We start from the raw sequence: 14,144 nt of genomic DNA, 5'->3' as shown, positions 1-14,144 counted from the left end.
ATTCCACCACCCCCTTGCCACCGGGCAGCGCCACACTGAGAGGGCTCAGGGCAGCCGAGGAGCTGGCAGCCCCCAAGGATCACCCGGCCTTGGCGGGTTGTCAAGGTTGGTGATGGGCTCCGCCTCCTCCACCCCCCACCCCCCTCCAACAACGCCCCTTTCCGTAGCTCCAGCCCCACTGCAGTGGGGATGCCGGGGGCGTCCTCCCCGCTGGGGATCAAATGGCGCACCTGGGGGCTGCGTGTAGCAGCATCGAGGGCTCCCCGGGTGCAGCCAGATGGCAGGGGGACCCCGTGTGCAGGTGAAGCCGGATCTGATTATCTCACGCGGGTGAATTGTAAAGGCAGGTCCGCAGGTTTCTCGCCAAATAAGGTCAAGCAGCCATGCAGGGTGTGGAGTCTGGGGAGAAAGCTCGCCTGGGTAGACCCCTGTAAGAGGGGTCGAGATCTTGGGTTTTCAGTAGGGGTGGAGAGCAAGAGTTAGGGAGCTCACCGTGGGCTCACAACTTGGAGAGACTGAACGGGCTCACAACTTGGAGAGACTGAACGGGGCACGCGCGGGTGGGGAGCGGAACCGAGGGCAGACTGTCAGACAGGGCTGGCTCTTTGCCCTCTCAGCTGCCTCGGGACACAGAGCCCAGGGTGGGGGTGGGGGCGGGGGAGGGGGTTCGGCTGAACCGCCCCCAAGCCTTTCCCATCTGTTGGGGAAGGGAGGGGAATAGAGGAGGCTGGGGTGTGCACCAGTGGAGTTGGCTGATTTCTTTCAGAAATGAGATGCCAAGCCGGTAATACTTGACAGCACCTCAGCTGACCTCCTCTGGACCAGGGAGTCACAGTGCCGGGCGTCGCTCGCCACTCAAAGGCCGGAGCTCAGGATGGTGTTAATATTACATAAGGGGAACCTAGGAGAATACAGCTTCTGACCCAAGTCTCCAAACTTTCCTTAATGATGCTTTTGTTTCAGCAAAGAGCGAATTGTGTAAGATATACACACTCCTTTTAAAGTGAAATGCATGCTAAGTTGCTTCAGTCGTATCCAACTCTCTGCGAGTCCATGGACGCTAGCCCACCAGGCTCCTTTGTCCATGGGATTCTCCAGGCAAGAATAGTGCAATGGGTTGCCATTCCCTTCTCCAGGGGATCTCCTGACGCATGGATCGAACCTGCGACTCTTTTGTGTCCTGCATTGGCCTGTGGGTTCTTTACCACTAGCGCCACCTGGGAAGACCTTTAAAGTGAAGAGTGCAAAAACAACGCTGGTGACCTTACATTACCTGAGATCAGAAGGTTGTTAGTATTCCCTAGAGCAGTTTAGGGCTTCCCTGGTGGTTCAGAAGGTAAAGAATCTGCCTGCAATGCAGGAGACCTGGGTTCCATCCCTGGATGGAGAAGACCCCCTGGAGAAGGGAATGGCTTCCCTCTCCAGAATTCCTGCCTGGAGAATTCCTTGGACAGAGGGGCCTGGAGGGCTACATTCCATCTGTTCCCAAAGAGTCAGACACAACTGAGTGACTAACACTGAAGAGTTTAAGATAATTGGTGGCCTGTCAAGTAAGAAATGATACAGAATTACTCAGGTGAACCATTTGAGACAGACTAGCACAATTTTGAAAACTTAACTGGGAGTAGGTTAAGTGTTAGCAATGGGGCGTGGGTGGTATTGCAAGGGTCCCATTTTTCCATTCTTTTAGCACTTAGTGGTGGAATAAACGAAGACATCAAAACTGCAGTGGTCACTCATGAAGAAAAGTGGCTTCTTTTAGGAAAAAAAATTGATTGCTTTAATATTTTTTAAAAATCACAGGAAATTTTGAAAGATGAATTAAAAATTAAAGGTATACAACACTTAGTCTTAAAAGAAAATAATATTTGTCACTGAGGAAGCCATTTGAAATCACCATAAGTCACCTTACTTGAGGAATTAACTGAGTGAAGCAAGTTCCAGTTGTCTCTGCTTTTTCTCTTTTCAAAATATTCTCTAAAAACCCGGAATGTAAATGCTGTTATATAGTTCAAAACAAACAACTCAGAAAATATAATACTGTAGTGCTCACTACTATCGAAATGCTTGTTTCAAAAATGTGAAATTTCAGAAAAAGACAGGATGGAACAATAATTTGCTGAGTTACATTTCTTAAGACTTTCTTAAGGCCTGCTTTTGGTAAGCAGGTTTCATCACATTCTCAAAGAAAAGATCTCATTGATCTCTCTTAACTTTTTATAACTTGATTTCTAACAAAATATTTAAAAACAAGGCCCCTATCACAAATCCTTGAGCCCTCTAGCCAAGGTGCAAGTAGATTCTAGTTTTGCATAGTTTTATTGTCATTACTTTAGCAATATCTTTAGTTTTATTAACTGAGGCCTGGCCAGCAGATAATTTTCTAAAAGATCCAAAGCACACTGATTGAGAGTTTAAAACACTGGGCTCTATCATTTACCCCCAAAATTGTTTCTCTGTCCCTCTGGTATCAGCAACTATCATGTACATAGCTGCCCTTGATTCCTTTGAGAAAAGGCATAACTATGTTCATCTCAAGGCTCATGCTAATTTTTTAATCCTTGTCATTTGGTTTTCAAAGCAATTTGTTATTGAGGCAGGACCCAGGGGAAGAGCCAAAGACACGCACATTATAGGAGAGGGAGGGAGAGAAAGAATTTCTAATTGAATTCAATTTATTTTAGCCTTCAAAAGATGATTATGAAAAACAATAAAGTGCTCTTTTTCTATGGTAACAACATGTATGGTTAAAGCTATACCCATTTTCCTTTGAATTCACCTAGGATTCCAAAGTAGAAAAAGGTGTATCTTTTAAGAACTTATAAACCTTCTTTAATTAGTCTGTGAGTGCTATATAAAGCAGACTTAACTTCACATCCAGAAAGTTTGGACTCAAGGAGTTAATGTGCAATTGTAATATTGCATTCCAGTTGCTTAGATGCAAGTATCCCTTTCCTCCTCTATTGTTTCTAGTTTTTATTAAAATGAAGTTGGAAACATTTTTATGAGAGAGCAAATTTACTTATAACTTCCTCATCTTGAAACTATTCCAGTCTTTCTATGTTCTTTACATTTTTTGCTAATATATATACAAGTTTTCATAAAGCTTTTATTTTGTGTTCCATTTTTCTTAATTTCAGATAAATATTATAACCTTAATGTATTTTATGTTTCAAATGAATGGTTTATATCTATGTTAATGTGGATCACCTTTGTGAAAGTATGCTGGCTGTAAAACAGTCATCCTCCGGTAATTTTACACAGCCTAATTATAGCAGAGCTGTGGGCATCACTTTGAAATTTCATTAAGATTCTTACCGACTTCTTAAGGCTCAGCATAAATGTTGTGGTCCCAGTATTAAACAGAATGCTCTTTGTTTGTTCTAAGTATCCTAAAAAGTGGGTTATCTGACTATCACTAACTTTTATACTGCAGGACTCATATCCACCTGATTTACTCATTGTGAGCATATGTTCTTTCAAGATCTAGAGAAGGTGAGACATGTTAAAGGTCTCTGAAACCTTTAGGCTGAGCAATTTCCTACTGGATTCAATGTGTGTCCCCCATTTTCTTGCCCTAACTTCTCACACCAGGTTTCTTGGGGATTGAGGGTAATGAAAAAGGGAGGCAGAATTATTTAAACAGAGTAAGTCTGAAGTTGAAACTTATTCAGGTTACTAGGCTTGGAACCAACCTTGACACGTGCAACCTTCAGATTCCAGTTGGTAGGGGTCAAACACAAATGTCCAGTTGCTGAGTGATTTCTACATGCTTCTTTTATGTACATTAACCAGGACAGACAAAGGATGTTTTCCTAGTAGAACTCACTCTTTACGAGGCCTGACCCTCCACAGAGCAAACTAATCTCAGGTGATTTGGGGGTTTTAGGGCACTAAGAACTTTCAGAGCATGGAGAAGTAATTTGTTCAATGGTACCTTAAAAGAGTTAATTTACCTCCAAAAGGTGAGTTTCTTTACTATCTTGAGTCCTTCATTTCCTCTGAAATCAGGCTCATTATTTGCATAGCAAAGCATTCCCTTTAGCTGGAAAGAAGGAGGTGGGCACCCCTAACAAGGAAAGTCACTTTTCCCACTGTCCTTCAAAACTCAGGAGTGTGATAAGTGGGTTTGATCAACCTTTTCCCTCCCCTAAACTCCAAACTTCAGACTTTTTTGCTCCTTATCTAGAGATTGACCAGCTTTTCCAGATGGAAGACATACAGGATTTAGCATATAGCTGCTGAGAAAACAGATTAACAGATTTGCCAGCATCGTTTGGACCAGTTTAGTGTTGATTAGAGTTTTGTGAAAACTCCAGGAAGACAAAACCCAAACATCCCTCCTCCTCTTCTTTACAGACATTGCATTTTATTTTTAACATAATCAGGGAGGAAAATTTTAATATATTGAAAGTACTCTCCATGGAAATTATACAAATTTATCTTGATATGTTCATCACTAGGCAATCCTGCTTGTTCTACGCAAACTAAACTACGCATTTAAATCATCTCTGAGGGCCTACACTGTGCATAGGTTATGGTTTACTTAATTGTCACTTAGCAATTCTACAGAACTAGCTCAAAATTTGTTTTCACTAAATATGTCCCCCCCCCCCCCCCCTTAAAGACTCATCACCATTAAGGACTTTTTAGCATTCTGGAAGACTGAAAACTCTGAGGTTCTAATAAGCATGAGATCTATTGTAATTCTTTTATGTGTCTATTGCTTCCAAACTGGGAGATTAATCAGAGAGATCTGAGATGGAAAACCAGACCTTTAATAAACTCAGTCAATAAAAGGAGCAGTTACAGAAATCAAAAAGTTTTGCTGCTAGAAACCAGATTGTGATGTTGAGTTGAAACTTAAATTTTCAGCATTTGTGAGAGAAACTAAATCTAGCCATATCTCCCTAAGATCAGTGGTGTTGTATGATAAGTCATGGTGACCAAGAAAAGAAAAATTAGGGAAATGTTGGAGGAAGAAAACGACAAAACAGGACAAAATGATCTGTGGTCTCTTTTGCAGTATGCCATCATGGACAACGTTTCTCGGCTTCTGCAAGAGAAGCACAGCTCTGGGGAGAGGAACATGACAGAGTAGGGGAGAACCCGGAAGACACTTCTATTTTCCCCAAAATAGTTCACAGTGAAAGTGTATTTAGGTTGTGTGCATATAATTAAAAATAAACACCCAAAATTTTAAACAGAAAAGTGTTAAGATAAGGATGAATTTATAAAGAAATGATTGCATCCTTATGTTTTAATGCAGCACTAACTAAAGTCTCCTTAAAAGTATTAAGTAACACTTTCAAAGATATTCAGATGGGTTGATAAATGGGGAAAAATAGTTCCCCTGATTTTAGGATAATATAGTCCACTGGCCTGAGAAGATATAAAAATATTATGACAGTTATAAGAAGCCTTTGTTATTAGGTTATTAGTAGGAAAAAAGAGATCGGTGGTATAAGCAGATAGCACAGAAATATTTAAAATATTGTTAGAGCTTAACATCTGAGAAACTAGAAGCAATTTAGGAGTAGGTAGAGGAATTAGTAAGAAATGCTACACGGTTAAATGTATAATGTGAAAGTGATTTCATGTAGGTACAGACACTAAAATTCACACCCAACTTCAGAAATGTCTAAACAAAAATGAATTATGCTTAACTCTAGTTAGGCTCTGGTGGCTCAGATGGTAAAGAATCAGCCTGCAGTGCAGGAGACCCATGTTCAATCCCTGGGTCAGGAAGATCCCCTGGGGAAGGAAATGGCAACTCACTCCAGTGTTGTTGCCTGGAGAACCCCATGGACAAAGGAGCCTGGTGGGCTACAGTCCATGGGGTCGCAAAGAGTCAGACATGACTGAACCACTAAAACACAAACAAGAACTCTTTAATAAAAGTATAGGAAACTTGAAGTGCTTATTATCCAACCTATTGAAAAAACACTTGGAGAAATCGAGGACATTGAAGGTAAAGAAACTAGTTTGTTATGTAGCAATTTAGAACAAGATGTAATAAAATAAATATAAAAGGCAAAATGTAGACTATGGAATAGAACAAATGTTTGATAAGTATTTACTATAAAATATGTAAATTATGGCTATAATCCAAGGTCCACATAAAGATTTATAGTCAAAGTAACTGAGCAGATGCTTTAAACATGAAATGGCAAGCTTTTCCCATAAACAGCCAGAGAGTATTTTAGTCTCTGTGGAACCAGAGTCACTGGCACAACTGCTAGACTGTGCCAGGGTTACACAAAGCAGCCATAGAGGACAATGAACAAAACAAGTGGCGTCCCAATAAAACTTTATTTATGAGAATGACAATTTGAATTTCATGATTTTCACATATTGTGAAATATTACTCTTTGGATTTTTAAAGACTATTTTAAAAGGCATCAACTATTCTTAGTTCTCCTTAGAAAAAGAGATGCAAAAAGGCAAAATGATCGTCAGAGGAGGCCTTACAAATAGCTGAGAAAAAAAAAAAGAGAAGCTATAGAGGCAAAGGATAAAAGGAAAGATATACCCATCTGAATGCAGAGTTCCAAAGCCTTCCTAAGTGAATGATGCAAAGAAATGGAGGAAAACAATAGAATGGGAAAGACTAGAGATCTCTTCAAGAAAATTAGGGATACCAAGGGAATATTTCAAGCGAAGATGGGCACAATAAAGACAGAAATGGTATGGACCTGACAGAAGCAGAAGATATTAAGAAGAGGTGGCAAGAATACACAGAAGAACTGTACAAAAAAGATCTTCACGACCCGGATAATCATGATGGTGATCACTCATCTAGAGCCAGACATCCTGGAATGTGAAGTCAAGTGGGCCTTAGGAAGCATCACCATAAACAAAACTAGTGGAGGTGATGGAATTCCAGCTGAGCTATTTCAAATCCTAAAATATGATGCTGTTAAAGTGCTGCACTCAATATTCCAGCAAAATTTGGAAAACTCAGCAGTGGCCACAGGACTGGTCAGTTTTCATTCCATTCCCAAAGAAGAGCGATGCCAAAGAATTTTCAAACTACCACACAATTGCACTCATTTCACATGTAGCAAAGTAATGCTCAAAGTTCTCCAAGCAAGGCTTCCACAGTATGTGAACTGAGAATTTCCAGATGTTCGACCTGAATTTAGAAAAGGCAGAGGAACCAGAGATCAAATTGCCATCTGCTGGATCATAGGAAAAGCAAGAGAAGTCCAGAAACACATCTACTTCTGCTTCATTGGCTACACCAAAGCCTTTGTGTGGATCACAACAAACTACGAAAAAATTCTTCAAGAAATGGGAATACCAGACCACCTTGCCTGTCTGCTAAGAAACCTGTATGCAGGTCAAGAAGCAACAGTTAGAAATGGACATGGAACAATGGACTGGTTCCAAATTGGGAAAGGAGTATGTCAAGGCTGTATACTGTCACCCTGCTTATTTAACTTATATGAAGAGTACATCATGTAAAAAGCCAGATTGGATGAAGCACAAGCTGGAATCAAGATTGCAGGGAGAAATATCAATAACCTCAGGTATGCAGATGACAATACCCCTTATGGCAGAAAGCGAAGAGGAACTAAAAAGCCTCTTGATGAAAGTGAAAGAGGAGAATGAAAAAGCTGGTTAAAACTCAACATTCAAAAATCAAAGATCATGGCATCTGGTTCCATCACTTCGTGGCAAATAGATGGGGAAACAATGGAAACAGTGAAAGACTATTTTCTTGGGCTGCAGAATCACTGCAGTTGGTCACTACAGCCACTAAATTAAAAGATGCTGGCTCCTTGGAAGAAACACAATGACAAACCTAAACAGCATACTAAAAAGCAGAGACATTACTTTACCAACAAAGGTCCGTGTAGTCAAAGCTATGGTTTTTCCAGTAGTCATGTATGGATGTGAGTGTTGGACCATAAAGAAGGTTGAGCACTGAACAACTGATGCTTTTTGAATGGTGGTGTTGGAGAAGACTCTTGAAAGTCCCTTGGACTGCAAGGAGATTCAACTAGTCCATCCTAAAGGAAATCAGTCCTGAATATTCACTGGAAGGACTGATGCTGAAGCTCAAGCTCCAATACTTTGGCCACCTGATGTGCAGAGCTGACTCATTAGAAAAGACCCTGATCCTGGGAAAGATTGAGGGCAGGAGGAAAAGGGGATGACAGAGGATGATATGATTGACTGACTCAATGGGATATGAATTTGAGCAAGCTTCGGGAGATGGTGAGGTACAGAGAAGCCTGGCGTGCTTCAGTCCATGGGGTTGCGAAGAGTTGGATAGGACTGAACGACTGAACAACAACAAAAATTTTTAGTTTACGGACTGTGAAGAACCCAGCAGCCTGCTGCCTCCTGGATTTGTCCTAAAAGTAGATTATCAGCCCCTAAACTGCCCAAAGCATTTTCTTGAAACAATAGCCTCAAGAGCTCCTCTGTGAGAAAATAATGCTTTTTACGAAGCATTCCTCCAAATGTATTTAGGAAGCCCTGGGAACTGTATTACCTTCTGGGAAATGTACAATGAACATTCATGTTTCAAAGGCTTTGACAAGTCCCACAGGGAGAAACCTGCTCAACTTCAGCCAACTCAGGGATGCCTCAACTCATTTGACCATGGTACACCCTTTTGTTCCAGATCTTCAACCTTATGTGGCCTTTTGCATGATTTGGCCCTTGCTGTCTCTCAGAGGGCATTTCTGGCCTCTGTTTTCCTTGTGAACTAGACATTCCAGCCACACAGACCTCCTTGTAATGTTTAACCACCACAAGGGTTCATTCCTGCCTTGGTTGTTCTGCTGTCCCTCTGCCCAAGAAGTTCTGTTGCCAGATGGAGCCCTCGAAGGCTGTCCTTCTTGTTCAGTTCTCAGCTCTATGTCTCTTTTACAGTAAAGCCTCCTCTGATGAAATTCTGAAAAGGATGCTTCCAGCATCCTTGATCATGGGATTCAGTCTGTGTTCTTCACTGGGTGTTATATGAAGTCCTCTGTCTTTGTGTACCATCTCCTCGCAGGAAGGAGAGCTCTGTGAGAGCAGGAACCTTGCCCCTCCTATCTTTGCTACATCATCCTGTCCCAAGAAATATTACCTATCTGCACATAAAATGCATGCAGTATAATTTCATTCAGATAGATGGAGAAAGATAGGGAGAGAGAGTGGGATAAAGTATTTCACGGATCACATTTCACATTTTGGGAAATACTGTTTTGTGCAGAAGAAAATGCAAATGATAAATTATCACTTGAAAAGATCCACAGTCTCACTTGCAAATTGTTGTGCAAATTAATACAACTTAAAGTTACATTGCAGCTCAAAGTTTATTCTAAATAATGCATGTAATTACACCCATCAACTGCTTATGTTTCTGTAAAGGGGTCCATTTAACTTTCCTGGGCATACAGGTAAATTTCAATAAAAACTATAAAATTGTTTTTATTCTGATATTTTGGGGAACACACCTCATAGAAATAATGTAAAGAGGAAAACTTTTTTTAAAATAAATTGATATCAATGTTGGTTATAATAGTAAGAGATTGGAAATAGTGTTTCTATGGTTGTTAAAAATGACAATAATATAAATTACATCAATACTTGGACTTCCTTACTGAGCAATATCAAATGAAAATAGCAGAACAGAAAATATATGTCCTTCAATTACACAAACATAAAACATGTACATACCCACTGAATGTAGTTAGACAAGAAATTGCAATAAAGCAAGTTAGATTTCATGTTTGTTGCATTCTCTTCTCTGTAAGGTTAAAACATTGGCAAAAAAGAAGAGACTGGAGTTTGTCTGCACCAAGGAGAGAAAGCCAGTTTTGTATTCAAAAGCAGAGACATTACTTTGCCGACTAAGGTCCGTCTAGTCAAGGCTATGGTTTTTCCTGTGGTCATGTATGGATGTGAGAGAGTTGGACTGTGAAGAAGGCTGAGTGCCGAAGAATTGATGCTTTTGAACTGTGGTGTTGGAGAAGACTCTTGAGAGTCCCTTGGGCTGCAAGGAGAACCAACCAGTCCATTCTGAAGGAGATGAGCCCTGGGATTTCTTTGGAGGGAATGATGCTAAAGCTGCAACTCCAGTACTTTGGCCACCTCATGCGAAGAGTTGACTCATTGGAAAAGACTCTGATGCTGGGAGGGATTGGGGGCAGGAGGAGAAGGGGACGACAGAGGATTAGATGGCTGGATGGCATCACGGACTCGATGGACGTGAGTCTGGGTGAACTCCGGAAGATGGTGATGGACAGGGAGGCCTGGCGTGCTGCGATTCATGGGGTCGAAAAGAGTCGGACATGACTGAGCGACTGAACTGAACTGAAAGATAAAAAACTTAAATATCCTGAATTAAAGGTGGTAAAATTTGTCCTGTTTAGACTTGCCAGGTGAATCTGAGCCTGTGGTCCCAAAGGCAATTCTCACCTAACTCACTTGGCTATCCTCTGAGTCCTTTGAGAAGCAGGTTACTATGTACTATGAAATATTTGCGTTAGATAGAATGCTTTGGTGTAAATTACATGGAAGACACTAGTTCTAAGATCTTGAATTTATCAGCTTTGTTCTGTTGTTTTAAATGGTTAACAAACACTTGCTATTGAAAACTTTCAAAAACGAAAACTTTCCCAGGTGTGGCCATGCCAGGATTAGCTAAGGGCCAAGAGGCCAAAAGCCCTGCCCCCTATTTGGAGGGTGCTCTCTGGCCCCAGTGCAGTCTGGAATGAATACCAAAGCACCCAATTGAGTGTTTTATAGCCTAGACTGTCTGATCCCCAGTAAGAAGATCCACTGGTGTGTACACGAGCTCCATGGATAAGCATTGGTTGGAGGAGAACTGTTATGTAATTATAGCATCCAGAGAGTCAGACACATGACCTAGCCTAGCCTAATAGTTTGCACTTGGAAGTGGGAGTCATGAGGATAGTGTGAATTAATTAATGTTTATGAAGACTTGTCCAGATCCATGGGAGAAAAGCACTGTATAAAAGGTGGTACATTAATGTGTTCTAGAAAATTTTTTTTTTTTTGAAGTAGGGTGAGAGCTGATTGGGCAGAAATATGATTCAAAGTAACATTCATTTTAATTCTTTTATAAGTTTTGGGCAAATCCTTTTCTTATTTTATGTCATGTCTGGGATATAGTGAATATTTTGTCAGCATACAAATTTGAAGAATTAGGATTTGACAGGGCTTATGTAAAACATTGCCATCCTTCTCATCAATAAATAAAATTGTCCAATTCCTATATGTCATTTTATAACTTCTTTTTGGTATGCAGAATATTCAAATATAGTCTCTGTAAAATATATTGATTTATGATCCAGGAATATTTTTCTTTACCAAAGTATAGAGAAACATAATGGCTTGGCATACTTGAATTATTCAAATGAGAGGCTTAAAAAATTAAAGCATGATATAAAAATATATTTTAAATGTTATCAATTGAAAATTATTTATCATTTTAATGTAGCTAGCTAATCCTTTGTGCTTTCTTTTAAGAAGGTTATTTGAATATAAAAGACAGAAACTATGGCTAAAGTTACAAAGTTAAAATAAAATCACATACAATATTTGTAATGTCACTGCCTCATCCACAAGGCATAGTGTATGAAAACATTTTCCATTTAGTATATTACCTATAATTGTAAATATAACATGAGAATCAATTACTAACTGATATGTACTTTTATTGGGCTTCCCAGGTGTGTTAGTGGTAAAGAATCTGCCTGCCAATGCAGGAGACACAGGAGATGTGGGTTTGATCCCTGGGCCAGGCAGATCCCCTAGAGCAGGAAATGGCAACCACTCCAGTGTTCTTGCCTGGAGAATCCCGTGGACAGAGTTGCCTGGTGGATTGCAGTCCATGAGGTTGCAGAGAGTTGAACACAACTGAGCATCAGGCAGCAGCAGCATTAGGCATTGAGGTGGCATCATGCTATTTAATTTATTAGGTTGGTGCAAACATAACTGTGGTTTCAGACTGTGAGTTTTAAATCATTATAACTAGGCTCAAACATAGCTTCATTAATCAAAATAGAAACCATTACAATCAACACATTTTTGTCAATGAGAAATAAGTTAATTTATTCCTGTAGTGTAAAAATCCATGCTTGGGGTTTGATGAATTCTTGGAAAGTATTTTCTGCCTTCTGCTGGTTGTGGAAGCACTTTCCCTGCAAAAAGTTGTCGAGATTCTTGAAGGAGTGGTAGCTCGCAAGAAGTGGCAAAAGGTCAGGTGAATATGGCAGATGAGGCGAAACTTTATAGCCCAACTCCTTCAACTTTTAAAGCACTGGTTGTGTAACACATGAGGTTCAGGCATTGTCATTGAGAATTGGGCCCTTTCTGTTAACCAATGCCAGCTGCAGGCATTGCAGTTTCTGGTGCATTTCGATCTTCTGAGCATACTTCTCAGATGTAATGGCTTTGCCGGGATTTAGAAAGCTGTAGTGGATCAGACCAGCAGCAGACCACCAAAGAGTGATCATGACCTTTCTTTGGTGCAAGTTTGGCTTTAGGAAGTGCTTTGGAGCTTCTTCTAGGTTCAGTCACTGAGCTAGTTATTTACAGTTGTTGTATATAATCCATTTTTTGTCATATGTTACAACCTGATGGACAAATGGTTCTTTGTTGTTGCAGAGAAGAGAAGATGACACTTCAAAATGACTTGATTTTCAGTCAGCTCATGAGGCACCCTCTTATAGAGCTTTTTCATCTTTGCAGTTTTCTTCAAATGCTAAATGACAGTAGAATGGTCATCATTGAGTTCTTGGCAACTTCTAGGGTAGTTGTAAGAGGATCAGTTTCAATGATGGCTCTCAATTTGTTATCATCAACTTCTGATCGCCGACTACTGCACTCCTCATTCAAGGCTCTTGTCTCCTATGCAAAACTTCTTGAAACATCATTACATAGTATATTCATTAGTATGTTCATTTAGTTCATTCTGAGCCAAATGCGCTGTTGATCTTGAGAGTTGTCTCTGCTGCTTTACGACCTGTTTGGAACTCAAATAAGAGAATCACTCGAATTTGCTTTTTGTCTAACATCATTTCCATAATCCAAAATACCTATAAGACAAATAGCAAGTAATAAGTCATTAGCAAAAAAAACATAAACAAGAAATGCATTAAATATGATGTTATACATGTGTGATGTATAACATATTTACTTAATAATGTATTTCAATATCAAATGGCAAAGTTCAACAATCAAAACCACAACCACTTTTGCACCAACCTAAATAGAATAATTGTTTTCTTTAATATTTGAGAATAATCCTTCTGTGTAATTAAAAGTATTGCAGTCATGTCCAACTCTCTGCAATAGTTTCCAATATTCTCTTAGAATATCCTTAATATGACACTATAATTATCTTTTAACAAATGCTTAACTCGGCAGTTCATTCATAAGTGTTTCACTAGGTTAAACACATATAGTAGCAGACCTACAAAGGAAACTTACTCATGTACCAGAGACTACAAATAAACATTTTAGTGCTGAATTTTAATTTTGATTATATTTGATTTGAATTACTTGATGGCTCATTATTCTTCTTTCTCAGGTTGTCAGCCTGTCTCGTCTTTTAGTTGCATTTTCGATAGAAAAATCTACCTAGTTTGTTAACCTCAGGAAATACGAAGTCATTATAAATGGATCACAGATTCTTTGTAAAGTGATTGATCTGGAAAGAGGCAAAGAATACTTACAAATTTACTGTATTACATTGTTTCATATGGAATAGAACATTAATCTGCAATATTTATAGTTTTGAAAATGGAAGCTATCATTTTGAGCAGTATCATTAGAATGCCTCTAAACGCAGTTAGGCCAGGTTACCAAGAAGTGCTATGAAGACAGTGTGGGTGTGTTAATGTTGAAATCAGAACAGTTTGAGGAAGGAAAAGATCAACCAAGAGGAAAAGCTAAAATGGGATTTGATTTGATGAGGAAAGCTAATTTGTAGTTAGAAATCAAAGTTACTTAACTTTCATTTTAGATTTTTATATTAATCAAGTGTGAACTGGAAGCAGGACCGATAATTTATATGATGAGAGGAAGAAAACCCAACTGGCATGAAGAAGAAAGGACTGGGTCACTGATCCAGCAGTGAGCAAATCTACAGATTCTGACAATCAACACCCATGGGT

General features: G+C 39.7%; 1 long non-coding RNA gene across 1 annotated transcript; it reads left to right on the top strand.

The window, feature by feature from the left end:
* Positions 1-11,239, top strand: LOC138444183 (uncharacterized). The gene is made up of 2 exons (XR_011258405.1): positions 1-105; positions 9,756-11,239. It is a non-coding gene; the product is annotated as an uncharacterized lncRNA (long non-coding RNA).
* The last annotated feature ends 2,905 nt before the right edge of the window (positions 11,240-14,144 follow it).

The sequence above is a fragment of the Ovis canadensis genome, chromosome 7 (genome assembly GCF_042477335.2).
Source record: "Ovis canadensis isolate MfBH-ARS-UI-01 breed Bighorn chromosome 7, ARS-UI_OviCan_v2, whole genome shotgun sequence".
NCBI classification, from domain to species: domain Eukaryota; kingdom Metazoa; phylum Chordata; class Mammalia; order Artiodactyla; family Bovidae; genus Ovis; species Ovis canadensis.
This window is presented reverse-complemented; position numbering and strand designations above follow the sequence as displayed.